Source organism: Meles meles, chromosome 5, assembly GCF_922984935.1.
Source record: "Meles meles chromosome 5, mMelMel3.1 paternal haplotype, whole genome shotgun sequence".
NCBI classification, from domain to species: domain Eukaryota; kingdom Metazoa; phylum Chordata; class Mammalia; order Carnivora; family Mustelidae; genus Meles; species Meles meles.
The window spans coordinates 80822575-80837216 of NC_060070.1; the positions used below are offsets into that span (position 1 = coordinate 80822575).

The following is a 14642-nucleotide window of genomic DNA, read 5'->3' on the forward strand; positions in this document are numbered from 1 at the left end:
GAGCAGCTTGAAAAGATATTAGTTCATGGTCTCTGTCACATCTACCAAATGCTATTTTTTACTTATTTTTATTAAAGTAATAAAGGTATAGGGTGCTTGGTTGGCTCAGTCAGTTAAATTTCTGCCTTCAGCTCAGGTTATGATCTTGGGGTTCTGGGATTGAGTCTCCCATCAGGCTCTCTCTTCCTCCCCCTTGCTCATTCCCTCTCTCTAGTGGATGAATAGAATCTTTAAATAAAATAAAGTAGTAAAGGTATACAGTTTAAAAAGCCAAATAGTATGGGGAAAGCTTTTAAGAATGAAGAGTAATCCTCTCCCCATCCATCTATACTCCCAAGTCCATTCCTCAAAAGTTGTCACTTTTGACTCCTTGAATTGGTTTTTCCTGTCATTTATCTCCAGATTTTTGAGTAACATTTTATACTATGTTTTGACTTTTAAAGATTTTATTTATTTATTTGTCAGAGAGCATAAGCAGGCAGAGTGGCAGACAGAGGCAGAGAGAGAAGCAGGCTTCCTGCTGAGCGAGGAGCCAGGTGTAGGACTCGATCCCAGGGTCCTGGGATCATGACCTGGGCCAAAGTCAGTGCTTAACTGACTGAACCATCAAGGCGTCCCTATGTTTTGATTTTTAAACTTTAGATTTTATCTTGTCTTTAGAGATTTAGAAGCTTAGGATTTAGATGTCCTCTGCTCTCCCTCTCTCCCTGCTCTATAGTTTTATCACAAACCTGATTAAGTCACTATTAAAAGCTTACATTTTTATGTCGGTATAAATATTATTTCTTTATGGGCCAAGTAGTATACTATGACTATATTTCATTTTTACTAGTACTTTATTTTTCCTGAAGTTAATAATTACATGATTTTACACTTGCTTCATTTTTTATATATCTATTAATGTATGCCTAGTCTATCATTAAAAAATATACTCCTGCCTCTATCACAGCACAGCCTAGTACTTACATAGTTCTCATTATGCCCTCAGTACTGATACTGGTTTCACATTTAAACACTTAATTTCAGAACAGCCCTGTGAAATAGGTACTCTTATCTCCCATTTTTACAAATGACTCAACTGAGCTATAGAAAAGTTAAGCCATTTGCTTAAGGTGACACAACAAGTAATTAGTGAAGCTGGTATTGAACCCAGATAGTCTGGTTCCAGAGAATGTAATACTTGACCCATACATAGTAGTGCTTTATAACATTTATAACATAAATGTCAAGATGCCTTATAGTCATTATTTTCCACTTATGTTTTGATAGTCCCAAAATTTTCACATTCTTGAGGGCAAGGGACCATGTCCCATTCATGTTTGTGGAAACATACAATAAGCTAAAGGACATCAGGTAACATATCAGCTTTTTTCCTTGTGTCACATCCCTTTGCTTCATTTTGTACTGGAGGATCTTTTAGCCCTATGTGTCAGCCCTCTGGGATTTCTCTTCATCATTCAGGGGACTGCTTTTAATTTCTCTTCTGAGCTGGGTCCTCTTTTACATAGGATCCAATTTCCTGTTTCTTAGTTTACTCCTTGCTTTGATAGAGGCATTTTCTTTTTTCTTTTTTTTTTTTTTAAACATTTATTTGACAGAGACAGATCACAAGTAGAGAGAGAGAGAGAGAGGGAAGCAGGCTCCCTGCTGAGCAGAGAGCCCTATGTGGGACTTGATCCCAGGACCCCGAGATCATGACCTGAGCCGAAGGCAGCGGCTTAACCCACTGAGCCACCCAGGTGCCCGATAGAGGCATTTTCTTAGTAAGAAAGGATGGTGTGAAAGTTTTTCAAGACTGGTAAGGGATGGAAACTTCCATACTATAACTGGACGAGTTATAAAACAAATGGGTAGTTGTAAATGATTGAGTGAGCTGGAAAAACTAAAACCCAAGGTGACGAGGGGAGGCCCAGAAGCAACTTTTTGTGTCACAACATTTTAGAAGGATTAGGAATCAGAGGAACCAAAGTGGATATAGATGGAAGTAGAGCAATAGGTGAAAGTCCGAGACTTTCAATAGTATATTGAAATTAAAAGACCCAGATATGCCCTCACATTCCTTCTGCTCCTACCCCATTCTTTCCCTCTTTTAGCAGAACTTTGGAGGTTTACCTTCTGGGAGTCATGAGTCAGAGGCAGTTAGTGTGGCTGAGAGAAAAGGGTGTTGGTGCTGAAAAGGGTTAACTGTTACTCTCCCCCAGTTCAAGAGCTATTATTCTACTATTCCTTTCTTATTCCAGTTATCTCTATTCTATTATTCCTCTGCTCCCCAAATTTATTTTTCTTAACATTAATAAGACAGCTTTCTTCCATTTGCCTACTTTCCTCTATATCTAGTGGTAATATATCTCAAAATGTTTCTGTAAAATATAACAATGTCAAGTATTTACAGCATTGCTTACTGTGTGCCAGGTATGATTCTAAGCACTTCAAATATTTCAAGTCATTTAAACCTCAGAGCGTTAAAGCTCCAAACAACAGTGATAGCAGTAAGAGCTCTTTACTTGTGCAAAATAATTTCCCTCCCACAAACAAAAATGCCCTCACTGTCTTCCCTGACAGGGAGATCTAGAGTCTTTTCAATGTTAGCATAAATCTCTGGGTGATTTTCATTCTTTGTTAGTTCATTTACAGTCACTTATTCATATCCTTTCGCCTGTATACTAAATTACAAATCAACATCCTTTGTAAAATAGGAGGTAAACGAAATCAAGAACAGGAAATTGGTTAATACCTAAGTGTTTGCTTAAACCAGAGCAAGGTTGAAAATATGGTTAGCTACTCTAATCCTCATCTCTACAAGTGGATGTAAGGCTCTGGTTGATATTTATAACTTCTTTACCCAATTACTTCATTCTGTTTTCCCTTGATACCCAACCAGCCCCAGCTGCTTAGGATTTTTAATATAGTAGGGCATTCCAGAGCTTCCTTATGGTTCTTGAATCCTTAGTGGTATTATTTGTATGGAGCTGCATTAGTCTAACTTAACTTTTATTACTAGGTATGGCAATTAGGTACAGAGTATTCGCTGGCCACTACATTTGACTTTCCTGTGTCTCTCTTGGACAGTAGTGGGGTTTGTTTGTTTGTTTATTTTTATGATCATGGTCAATCCCTCTAGCCTACGAAGTTACTTTATTTTGTTTATTGGCCCAGGGTTTTGAGGAGCCTCAGAAGGTTAGAGGAATGTTGTGGTAGAAGTATAGAAGTATTCCTTTTTGGAATAATATCTGAAAACTACAGTGCTCCCCCACCATGCTGCATCCTACAGAGTTGAGCTATGAGAAAACCATGGGAAGTGATCATTTCTATGTCTACCCCTTAGCTCCTAGATCCATATTATAGTTCTGAGAGAAACAGCACCATATATTGGTTGGTAGTTCAGAGTATCTTGTAGGACAGCACGTCAGTATTATAAGGTATTATGTCCTAGTTGAGGCCATACTGAGTTTTCAGCGTGCCATTCCATCACTATCCAAGATGAGCTACTTCAGGGAGGGAAGGGTACATTATAAAACTAGTGAATATTGTGGATGTTTGCTCAATGCTTCTTTTGTTGTTAAATTAGTTTCTTAGTCAGAAGTCATGTTTATGAATACCATGACTTTCAGTAAGGCATCAGTAAGTTGGTGAGATCATATTTGGTAGAGAACCATGGTGGTGATGGATGTCAAATTTCATATGAGGTGTAAGAAGACATTTAATGTAATTAACCTGTCACAAGGTAGCTGGTTGATCTCTCCAGATTATGTGCTACATTTTGCGTCCAGTGTTGGTCTCTCTACTGCAATTTGGGCACTCAGTGGAACCTAGCTAGATTGTCTGTGAGGAGAGAATTCATGTCATTCAAATCATGGATAATTCCCTATGTAGGTTTAGCTATTGTTCTAAATTAAGTCATGACATTTATAAAACAATACTTTTGACCAAGAAACTAACAAAAGAAGCACTGAGCAAACATCCACAATATTCACTAGTTTTATAATGTACCCTTCCCTCCCCGAAGTAGCTAATTCTAGATAGTGGTGCAATGGCATGTTGAAAACTCAGTATGGCATCATGTGGGACATGGTACCTTGCAATACTGAAGTGCTGTCTTAGAGGGTACTCTGAACCACCAGCCAATATATGCTGTTTCTTTTAGGCATTGGGCATTATATTATTTTCTAAAACAAAGTTTTATATGCGTCTAACTCCACTACCAAGTGCAAGTCATATTTTTAAGAAGATTAAACTGGCCCTGAGAACATAAGTATTGTATGAATATGTGGTGCACACATTCATGACACTACCTGTGAATCCTGGGAAGCTTTCTCTAACTAGATGACCAGGGAGGATGAAAAAACTAAATCGGGTACTGCATATGTTACTACCTGCTAGAATTGGGCTACTAGAGTTTAATAGCTTTTCAGAGGAAAAATTTTGAAGTAGCAGATAATGCTTATTTATTTTGTCTAGGAGATTTGACTTCAGAGATTGATTTACTTATAGAACATGCCTAATGGCTGTCCTGGATTGTCAGGGACTCAGGGTAAAAAAAAAAAAAAAAAAAAATTGGAAGATTGGTTTAAGAAGATTGAAGTTGTAGAAATAGAAGTTGTATATAGATGGTCTTCTGAGAATATACCCAGACTAAGGTATTTTTGACTCATGTCAATGCCCTTGAAGGGGATCTCTTCTTCTATAAAGGAGGTAAAATAATTCCTTTTGTTGATGGGTCAGCCTCTTATCATAGCTACCCTAGTGCTTACTCAAATGGGCTTATGAACAAAGTAGCCATGATGCATGGGGCTGGAGATATGTTCATCAACAAGAATATTTATCTAAAAAAGAGAACATGGATTTACTTTGAAATCATGGGAGACCTTGTATAAATCTTGTATTGCCTGTTGCCAGAAGCTTTATGTAGTATCTTATCAACCATTAAGACTTTGACCAACACTGAATGCTAGACTAAATGCTCAACTGATAGATTTTCCTGACTTGGAGGCTGCCTGAGTTTTAGATCTTATTTTAGCCTTTGGCTCATGTAAAGTTGATAGGTAAGGGTTACTTGATAAGTAGTTCAGAGCACCACACTCAAATGTCGTAGATTTTTTGCTTCCAAAATTCAGAGGCTAAAATCATGCATTAGGTTACTTTCTTGGTGGTAAATAATATAAAATTTAATAATACACTATCCACATTGTGTGTGATCTAGGCCATTAGAACTCAAACTTCATGGAGTTGGCATACCTCTCAATGTGTTTTATATTTTTAATGACTTTTTATTTTTATAATATTTTATTTAAATTATGTTTAGTTAACATACAGTACAATGCTGGTTTCAGGAGTAGAATTCAGTGATTCATCTCTTACATACAATACCTAGTGCTCATCATATCAAGTGCCCTCCTTAACGCCCATCACCCATCCAGCCCATCTCCCATCCAACTTTCTCTATCACCTCTTAGTTTGTTTTCTGTCTTTAAGAGTTTCTAATGCTTGGGGTGCCTGTGTGGCTCAGTGGTTAAGCATCTGACTCTTAGTTTCAGCTCAGGTCATGATTTCAGGGTGGTAGGGTTAGGCCCCGGTCAGACCCTGGATGGTACTCTGGATGGAGTTCTAAGCTCATGTTCAGCATGGAGTCTGCTCGAGAATCCCTTTCTCTCCCCAACTCCTTCTGCATCTTAACCCACTCATGCTTGCCCCCACCCCCACAAATAAATGAATGAATGAATGAATAAAATTAAATCTTAAAAAAAGAATCTCTTATGGTTTGTTTTCTCCCCTCTTTCTCTCTCTTTCCCTCTCTCTTTTTTACCCCCTCCCATATGTTCATCTGTTTTGCAGACCTCTCAATTTGTATGGATCTTTACTCTCTAGCACACCTATGTTTTAATAAAATGTCTAGAGTACCATCTACTTCCATCCCACTGAGAGAGGTCCAGTTAACATTATATCAGTGGTTTTTCCTGATGACCTGAGGGATGGTAGGACAATCAAGGACATCTTGGACTAAATTTTGATAAAATGATACAGTTGTATTACTGTTGTCCATGTCGGTGAAAGCAGATTGCTGCTGGTGTTCACCTTGGACAAATCAGCATTATCTTATCATTTGTAGAAGGTTTGTTAATTCATTGTTGTAAAGAAACTTTATCTTGGTGTCTTTGGTTACATATAATGAACACACACTAAGGGTTAGGGAAACAAAAGAACATTGGGCAGATTGAACAGTGCTTCCAATTTCTGATGTATATGGAAAGTTTCACTTTCACTGAGGCTCATAGTCAATATTTAGTATTTCAGAGTATTTTGATCTCAGCAATAAAAACATGGTTGGCTTTCCATGGTTATGAGAAGATTGGGAAAATCCTGAGACTCTCTATCAATATTTTATATAGATTTTTTTTTTCTAAATGCAGTTTGTAAATTGTGGCCATTTTATTTGAGTAATGTATTTTAGGCACATCTGTATTTCTTCACAGAAAATTTAATTCAGTTATTATATCTTCTCTTCCCTGTGGCAATAAGATTTCTGTGGATTATTTGTCTAGAGATAATGCTTATGTGCAGCATTAAATATCTAGTAGAGATAGGGATTTAGCCTTCAGTGCCTGAGATGAGGTGAGAAAGCTGGATTATTGGATGTCAGGTTATTAGATGTCATCAATAAACTTGACTCAAATGAGGTAATAGAGTTACCTAAATATTGCCACAGGTATCCAGATGCTTTCACAGAGTTACTAAAAGGGCCTGTAGCCCTCACCACTTTAGTCATTTGTCATGCCTACAAAAGCTTGGCTATGGGCGAATTCTTTTATATCTTCACCACTTTCAAACTGCAACCTCATAGGCCCTTCGGTGCTAGACTGTGTGGGCTCATGGGAGCCATAAGACTATAATAGCATGGGTAATATTGCTCAGCATTACATGAAATTGGGAATAAAGGAACATTTAAGGTCTTTGACTATTGTCTGTCTTTTGATGTACAAAAACTTATTTCAATAAAAGTAACCTAATGGTGCCTATCTTAAGGTTTGTGTCTGGGGTAGGAAAACTTGATCTACTTCTAACTGTATCCTGAGAGAGACAGACATGTATATAAATATATACACTGTTCTGAAATTTGCCCATGGTACTTATTGTTGATGTTTTTATATCAGTTATTTATTTTATTTTGTTTTATTTTATTTTTAAAGATTTTATTTATTTATTTGACAGACAGAGATCACAAGTAGGCAGAGGCAGACAGAGAGAGAGGAGGGGAAGCAGGCTCCCTGCTGAGCAGAGAGCCTGATGTGGGGCTCGATTCCAGGACCCTGGGATCATGACCTGAGCCAAAGGCAGAGGCTTTAACCCACTGAGCCACCCAGGCGCCCCTTTATATAAGTTATTACTTTAAATTATTTTTAGTACTTTTTCTCTGTTCATAAAAAACTGGAAATATACCACTAAAACTTTATCCAGTTTACCTATGAATTTTGATTTACCTTGACTAATTGCTGACTTTATTTAGAATGCTTCTGGATATAACCAGCTTGTTTTATATGTGAAATGAAGAGATTTTTTTCATAGCTTCTGGAAATTGGGATTGAGACCAACAAAAATTAAAGTTGACAGTTTGTTTATACCTATACATATTTACAGTTTGAGACATGTTTTCCTGATCATTCTTCTAGGTTAGTGGATGTAAAATAATCTATACACAAAGTTCACTTTGTAAACTTAGCTTTAATATTATCATTAGGCTAAAAAAATTTGTTAAATTCATGTCTATACTTCTTTTTTTTTTTTTTTTTAAGATTTCATTTATTTGACAGATCACATGTAGGTAGAGAGGCAGGCAGAGAGAGGGGGAAGCAGGCTCCCTGTTGAGTAGAGAGCCCGATGCCTGGCTCAATTCCAGGACCCTGAGATCATGACCTGAGCCGAAGGCAGAGGCTTAACCCACTGAGCCACCCAGGCGCCCCCATGTTTATACTTCTTATGGTTCTAATGACTTACTTTTTCCATTACCCACCTAGAATAATACTTAAGGTTTTTTCTGAAATATTAAAAATATAAATATTAGATAAAATATAAACCTATAACTTAACAAATTGTTGTGAAATAAATGTCCACATAATTCCCATTGAGTAAACATGTTCAAGAGAATTTATTAGCACTATGGATTTTGTTTGATCATAAGTCCCTTCATTCCCCCAACAGTAAGCACTATTCTGACTTTCATGGCTAAATTTACTTTTTTGGTTTACTTTATATTTTTTCTACATAGGCAAGTATTCCTAAACAATATATTTTACTTTTGCTGCCTTTGGAGCTTTGCATTAATGATAGTGTAGACTATATATTTTATCATGTCTGACCTTTTCTATGTAGCATTTTTTTCTAAGATTAATGTTGCATTTATTTCAGTTAATTTATTTTCATTGCTGCATAATCCATTGTATGAATCTATTATGTTTTGTTTATATATCATCTTGTTGGTAAATATTTGGGTTATTTTCAGCTTTCCACTTTGGGCTATTATAAGCAATTCTTTACATGTGAAATGTCAGCTACATATTTATTTGTATACATACATGCATAATTTTTCATTGTGTTGCGAAACAGGTATCCGTTTCTGAATTTCCTATTGTCAGTTGGATTGTTTTCGTTCTTGTATAAATAGCACATTATTTTAATTAGTATAGCTTCATAATAAATTACAAAAACAGGAATTCCTTCCACTTTATTCTTCTTCAAAAAATGTCTTGGCTATTTTTACTTTTTTTTCATTCCATATAATTTTTTAAAAAGATTTTATTTATTAATTTTAGAGAGAGAGCACAAGAGCACGCAGGGGGAGGGGCAGAGGGGGAGGGAAAGAATCTCAAGCAGACTCTGCCCTGAGCACAGAGCCCAGTAGTGCAGGGCTTGATCTTACAACCCTGAGATCATGAGCTGAGCCAAAATCAAGAGTTGGATGCTTAACTGACTGAGCTACCTAGGTGCCCCTCCATATAAATTTTACATTCAGTCTGTCACACAAACCAGCCCACTGGGATTTTAATTGTCATTGGAGTGAATTCTAGAGATTGGTAATGTGTTAATTGACATCTTTATAATACTGAATTCTCTAATAATGTAAACATGGTATATATCTCTATTTAGTTTAAGTGTTCTTTAGTTACTCTCATTAAAATGTTCTTTTTTTTCCAAAGAGGTTTTCTGTTTCTTTTGTGAATTTAATATTTATAGCCTAATATTATATTCCTCAGTATGTACTACAGTTTGTGGCAGTTACTACAGTCTGTGGTTAAGAATGTGGACTATGGGGCGCCTGGGTGGCTCAGTGGGTTAAGCCGCTGCCTTCGGCTCAGGTCATGATCTCAGGGTCCTGGGATCGAGTCCCGCATCAGGCTCTATGCTCAGTGGGGAGCCTGCTTCCCTCTCTCTCTCTCTCTGCCTGCCTCTCTGTCTACTTGTGATCTCTCTCTATCAAATAAATAAATAAAATCTTAAAAAAATATATTAAAAAAAAAAAGAATGTGGACTATGGAAACCCATTGCCAGAGTAATCTTAGATAAAATTTGTAACCTCTCTATGCTTCTATTTCATCATATGGAAATGGATAGGGTGACAAACTTCCTAACAGAGTTGTGAGACTAAATATGTTATGCCTCTCCCAAATTTAGAACATGGTAAACAACTGCTAAAGAGTCTATGAGATTTAATGTATATACAAATCATTCATCATCCTCTTAAAAATTTTTCTTTTAGATTATTAGTGGAGGCATTTTATATAGGCATAATATTTAATATTCTAATCCAGTAGGTGCTATGTCTAGTGAAATTTTTTACATTATTTAGTGATATATTTTAGCTCTCTACATATAGGACCTATGCATTTCTTTTTTTTTTTTTTTTAAAGATTTTATTTATTTATATGACAGACAGAGGTCACAAGTAGGCAGAGAGGCAGGCAGAGAGAGAGGAGGAAGCAGGCTCCCCGCCGAGCAGAGAGCCAGATGCGGGGCTCAATCCCAGAACCCTGAGATCATGACCTGAGCCAAAGGCAGAGGCTTAACCTATTGAGCCACCCAGGCGCCCCAGGACCTATGCATTTCTTATTGGTATCTTCTGTGTTATTATTTTTGCTATTATTAACACAGTTTCCTTTTCCATGATAATGTTTTAATTGGTTATTACTGGTGTGTTATATACAAATTATTTTTTGTATTTTATTACTGGTCACCCTCATAATTTTCATGTTCATATATCTCATATACACACACACACGCAATTTTTTCCTTTTGTTTCTAATTATTTTCTCCATATCAATCAAATGGGACATCATACTTTTAGTTGCTTAGATATGAATCTTGGAGTTTTCTCCTATTTGTCTATAATGTATTACCAGAAACTTTGTGGCTTGAAACAATACACATTTATTATCCCAGTTTCTGTCGAGGTACGCCTTAGCTGGGTCCTCTACAGTCTCATAAAGCTACAATCAAGGTGTCAATGGGCTGTGGTCTCATATGAAGCTCAATTAGGGAAGGTTCTGTTTTCAAACTGACACAGATTGTTGGTGGGATTTAGTTCCTCATGGTTTTAGGACCGAGAGTTTTGTTTTCTTGCTACCTAGATGCTAGAGGCCTCTGCAGGTTGTCTGCTGAAGACCGCTCTCAATCCAAGAAACCAACAGCAGTTCCTTGCTATGTATTTTTCGCCAAAATGGCTGCTTGCTTCTTCAGAGCCCATCAGAGGAGAGAGACTCCAGCAAGAAGGACGCAGACTCTTATGTAATATAATCATATAATCATTCTCTGATTAGAGGCAAGTCACAGGTCCTGCCTACAATCAAGGGAATCATGAGTACAGGAGGGTAGGGACCACACCAAGTGTGGTCACCATAGAGCTATTCTTCTGAATAATAGATTCTTTACTAACAAAACCCTATTTTAGGCCACTATATTATTGCTATAAGCTTATTGCTATAGCTTTTTAAAATTGGTGTAGCTCTTTCAGTCCCTGCCTGATTTCAGCTATTTTGTATACAGCAGCCAGAGTGATCCCATTTAAAACACAAATCAGATCATGTCAATTCTGTACTCACAAGGTTTCTCTTATCAGGATAAAACCATACTCCAGTGGTTTCTCATGTTGTCAAAGAAAAATATGGAGTTATTAGAGTGGCTTTAGGAAGTCCTGTGTGATCTGGACCCCTAATATTATTTGACATCATCTCCTAATACTTATCCTTTGTTTATTCCTCTTCAGCTATACTGAGCACCTCATTCCTCAAACATGCCCAACATACTCTCACCTTAGGTCCTTTGTTCAGGCTGTTTGTTCATTTCCCTCCTCTGGTAGCTCCATGGCTTGGTTCCTCATCTCTTACAGGTCTTTAAAGTGTGTCATCTTCTTGGTAAGGTCTTTCCTAACCACCTTATTTAAAATTACAGTTGTCCATCCCTATCACCCCTTGTTAAAAGTTTTTATTCACTTTCCTGCTTTAGTTGTAACTATGCTGTATTTTGTTCAACCCTTTGTATTGTCATCTCCTCCTCTGGTATTTTGCATTCTATGAGGACTGGGGTTTTGGACATTTTATGTTCAGTGATGTATCCTGGGTGCTTTCAGTAGTGGTTGGTATTTAGTAGGTATTTAACTAATATTTCTTAGAATGAAGTAAATTGATTTTATGTCATGGAGGAGTAGTTTCCAAATAAAGTTTTATTGTCTTCTAATAGTGAACATTATTGTCTCCTTCCAGATTATTTTTTTTCCATCTGTTTTTTTATTTGGCTTAAACTTCTAGAAAATGTCAATAATAGGCAATTTTGCCTTTCTCATGACCTTAATGGGAATGCATTTCCTGTTTATGCTTTTAGCTGTTGCTCTGAATAAATTTGTTTTTTAAATCATATTAAAGAAGTAACCTTTCTTAAATTTACTTAGAATTTCTTGGAGGGCAGGGAATAGAGAGTGGATATTGAATGTTGAGTAGCTTTTAAGCATCTGGTTGGATGATTATATGGTTCTTTTCTATTACATATTGATGTTATGAATCACATCAAGAGATGTTTTAATATTAAACTGTTCTTTTCTTCCTGGAATGAACTGTTCGTGGTCACAGTCTGCTATTCTTTTAATTCATTGCTGGACCAAATTGTTAAGTTTTACATTATTCCTGATTCTTGTAAGATCTTAAAAGTTCTGTATCATTTGTTAAGTTTTTATTTACTCATTCTCTAATGAGGAGAATTTGGTCTTGTGTGTATTTGCTTTCAGAGTTGCTCCAGTTCAACTTGGATCATCTGATGGTACATCTAGATCCTATAGACCCCTTCTTTGGGACATAAACCAGAGGATGTTGAGGGTCAGTTTCATTTCCTGTTGACTGTTTAGAACCTAGAGAAAGCAGAAAGGCCACTAGGTTTCCCGATACCTTCATAACTTAAAACCTTATTAGTTAGTTGATCCTTCTATTTTTCTAACAAAATATCTATCCTCCTTTTTCTTGGAGCACCTTTGTATGTATCTCATGGCATTTATTTTTGGAGAGATGACAATTTTTTCATTATCAGCTGTTTGTAGAAGGGTCATGTTGAAGAAAAAACAGGGTCATGTTTCCAGTTAGCTAGAATTTTTCTATAGGCCTAAGTTTTGGGTGTGTGTGTTTGTGTGTCCCTTTTTGTGCTGTCCCCACCCATCTTACTATGGAGGTAGTCAGTTTTGTTATTAATAATTATCTCTGCAACCAATAGTTAATGATTGATTTTTATGACTACTTCTTTCACCTTCCTCCTTCCACTAAGAAACATAGTAGGACCAGGGATACTCCTTCTGCTGTCTTATGTATTCCTTTTTCACTATTGGAAACAGAGGATAAGGTTTTCCATATATGTTATAGGCCTTAATTTTGAGGAATTTATTGTTTTTACTCGGATTTATTCTTGGCAGGGTAGCAGGGGTGGGGGAGTTATTTTGCTATGTTTTTCCTATCATGGGCAGCCGTGACATTTTTTTTTCTTAATTTATATCTCTCCCTTAGAAGTAGTTCTATTCTTGCTGCATGGTAGCGTTCAACTCATTTTGTGGTGAAAATTTTTACATTTTGCTATTTTCTTCTCCTCTCAATCCTTGAAGTTATTTCTAGGATGAGAAAAGGGAAATCCCAAATTAATTCTATAATTTTCAAAGTAGAACTCTGAGTCTTTTGGTTTCATTGCATTTTATCTAGCAAAAACTGTTTTTACTTTTATAAACTAAGTATGGACAATTTCCCTAAATTGATGACAGATTTTCACTTAATTTTGTATGCATTTGGTTATTTTGCCAGATTCCTGGGGAGTACATTGAATTGCAATTTTTGACTCTTTTTTAAATCAAATTTTTATTTACAATCTAGTTAGTTAACATATAGTGTAGTATTGGTTTTAGGAGTGGAATTTAGTGGTTCATCACTTACACATAATACTCAGTGCTCAACACCACCAGTGTGCTCCTTAATAGCCATCACCCATTTGGCTCATCCCCTGCCTACCTCCCCTCCATCAAACCTGTTTGTTTTCTGTAGCTAAGAGTTTGTGATTTGGTTCCTCTTTTTTCCCCCTTACTCTGTGTTCATCTGCTTTATTTCTTAAATTATACATATGAGTGAGATCACATAGTGTTTGTCTTTCTCTGATGGATGTATTTTGCTTAGCACATAATACACTCTAGCTCCATCTACATTTCTGCAAATGGCAGGAATTCATTCTTTTTGAGGGCTGAGTAATATCCATTATGTGTATGTATCACATCTTCTTTATCTGTTCATCAGTTGATGGACATTTGGGTTCTTTCCATAATTTGGCTATTATTGGTGATACTGCTATAAACATCAGGGTGCATGTGCCCCTTCAAATCAGATTTTTGTATCCTTTGGGTAAATACCAAGTAGTGCAATTGCTGGGTTGTGGATTAGTTCTATTTTTAACTTTTTGAGGAACCTCCATGCTATTTTCCAGAGTGGCTGCACCAGTTTGCATTCCCACCAACAGTGTGAGAGCGTTCTCCTTTCTCCACATTTTCACCAACTGTTGTTTTCTGTGTTGCCAATTTTAGTCATTCTGACAGGTGTGAGGTGCTATCTCATGGTCGTTTTGATTTGTATTTCTCTGATGCTGACTGGCATTGAGCATCGTTTTATGTTGGCATCTGTATGTCTTCTTTGGAAAAATGTATGTTTATGTCTTCTGCTCATTTCTAAGTTGGATTTTTTTTGGGGGGGGTGTTGAGTTTAATAAGTTCTTTGTATTTTTGAATACTAACCCTTTATCAGATATGCCATTTACAAATATCTTGTCCCATTCCATAGGCTGCTTTTTAGTTTTGCTGATTGTTTTCTTTTCTGTGCAGAAGCTTTTTATCTTGATGAAGTCAGAATAGTTTATTTTGTGCTTTTGTTTCCCTTACCTCCAGAGACGTGTCTAGCAAGAAGTTGGTATGACCGAGGCCAAAAGGATTGCTGCCTTAGTTCTCTAGGATTTTGATGGTTTCCTGTTTCACATTTAGGTCTTTCATCCATTTTGAATTTATTTTTGTCCATGGTGCAAGAAAGTGGTCCAGTTTCATTCTTTTGGATGTGGCTATTCGATGTTCTCAACATCATCGTTGAAGAAAC

At 36.6% G+C, this 14642-nt stretch overlaps 1 protein-coding gene across 5 annotated transcripts in view; it reads left to right on the plus strand.

The window, feature by feature from the left end:
* Nucleotides 1–14642, plus strand: part of TBC1D32 (TBC1 domain family member 32) — a 229233-nt gene that overhangs the window by 113947 nt on the left and 100644 nt on the right. The gene's annotated exons all lie outside the window — the stretch shown is intronic.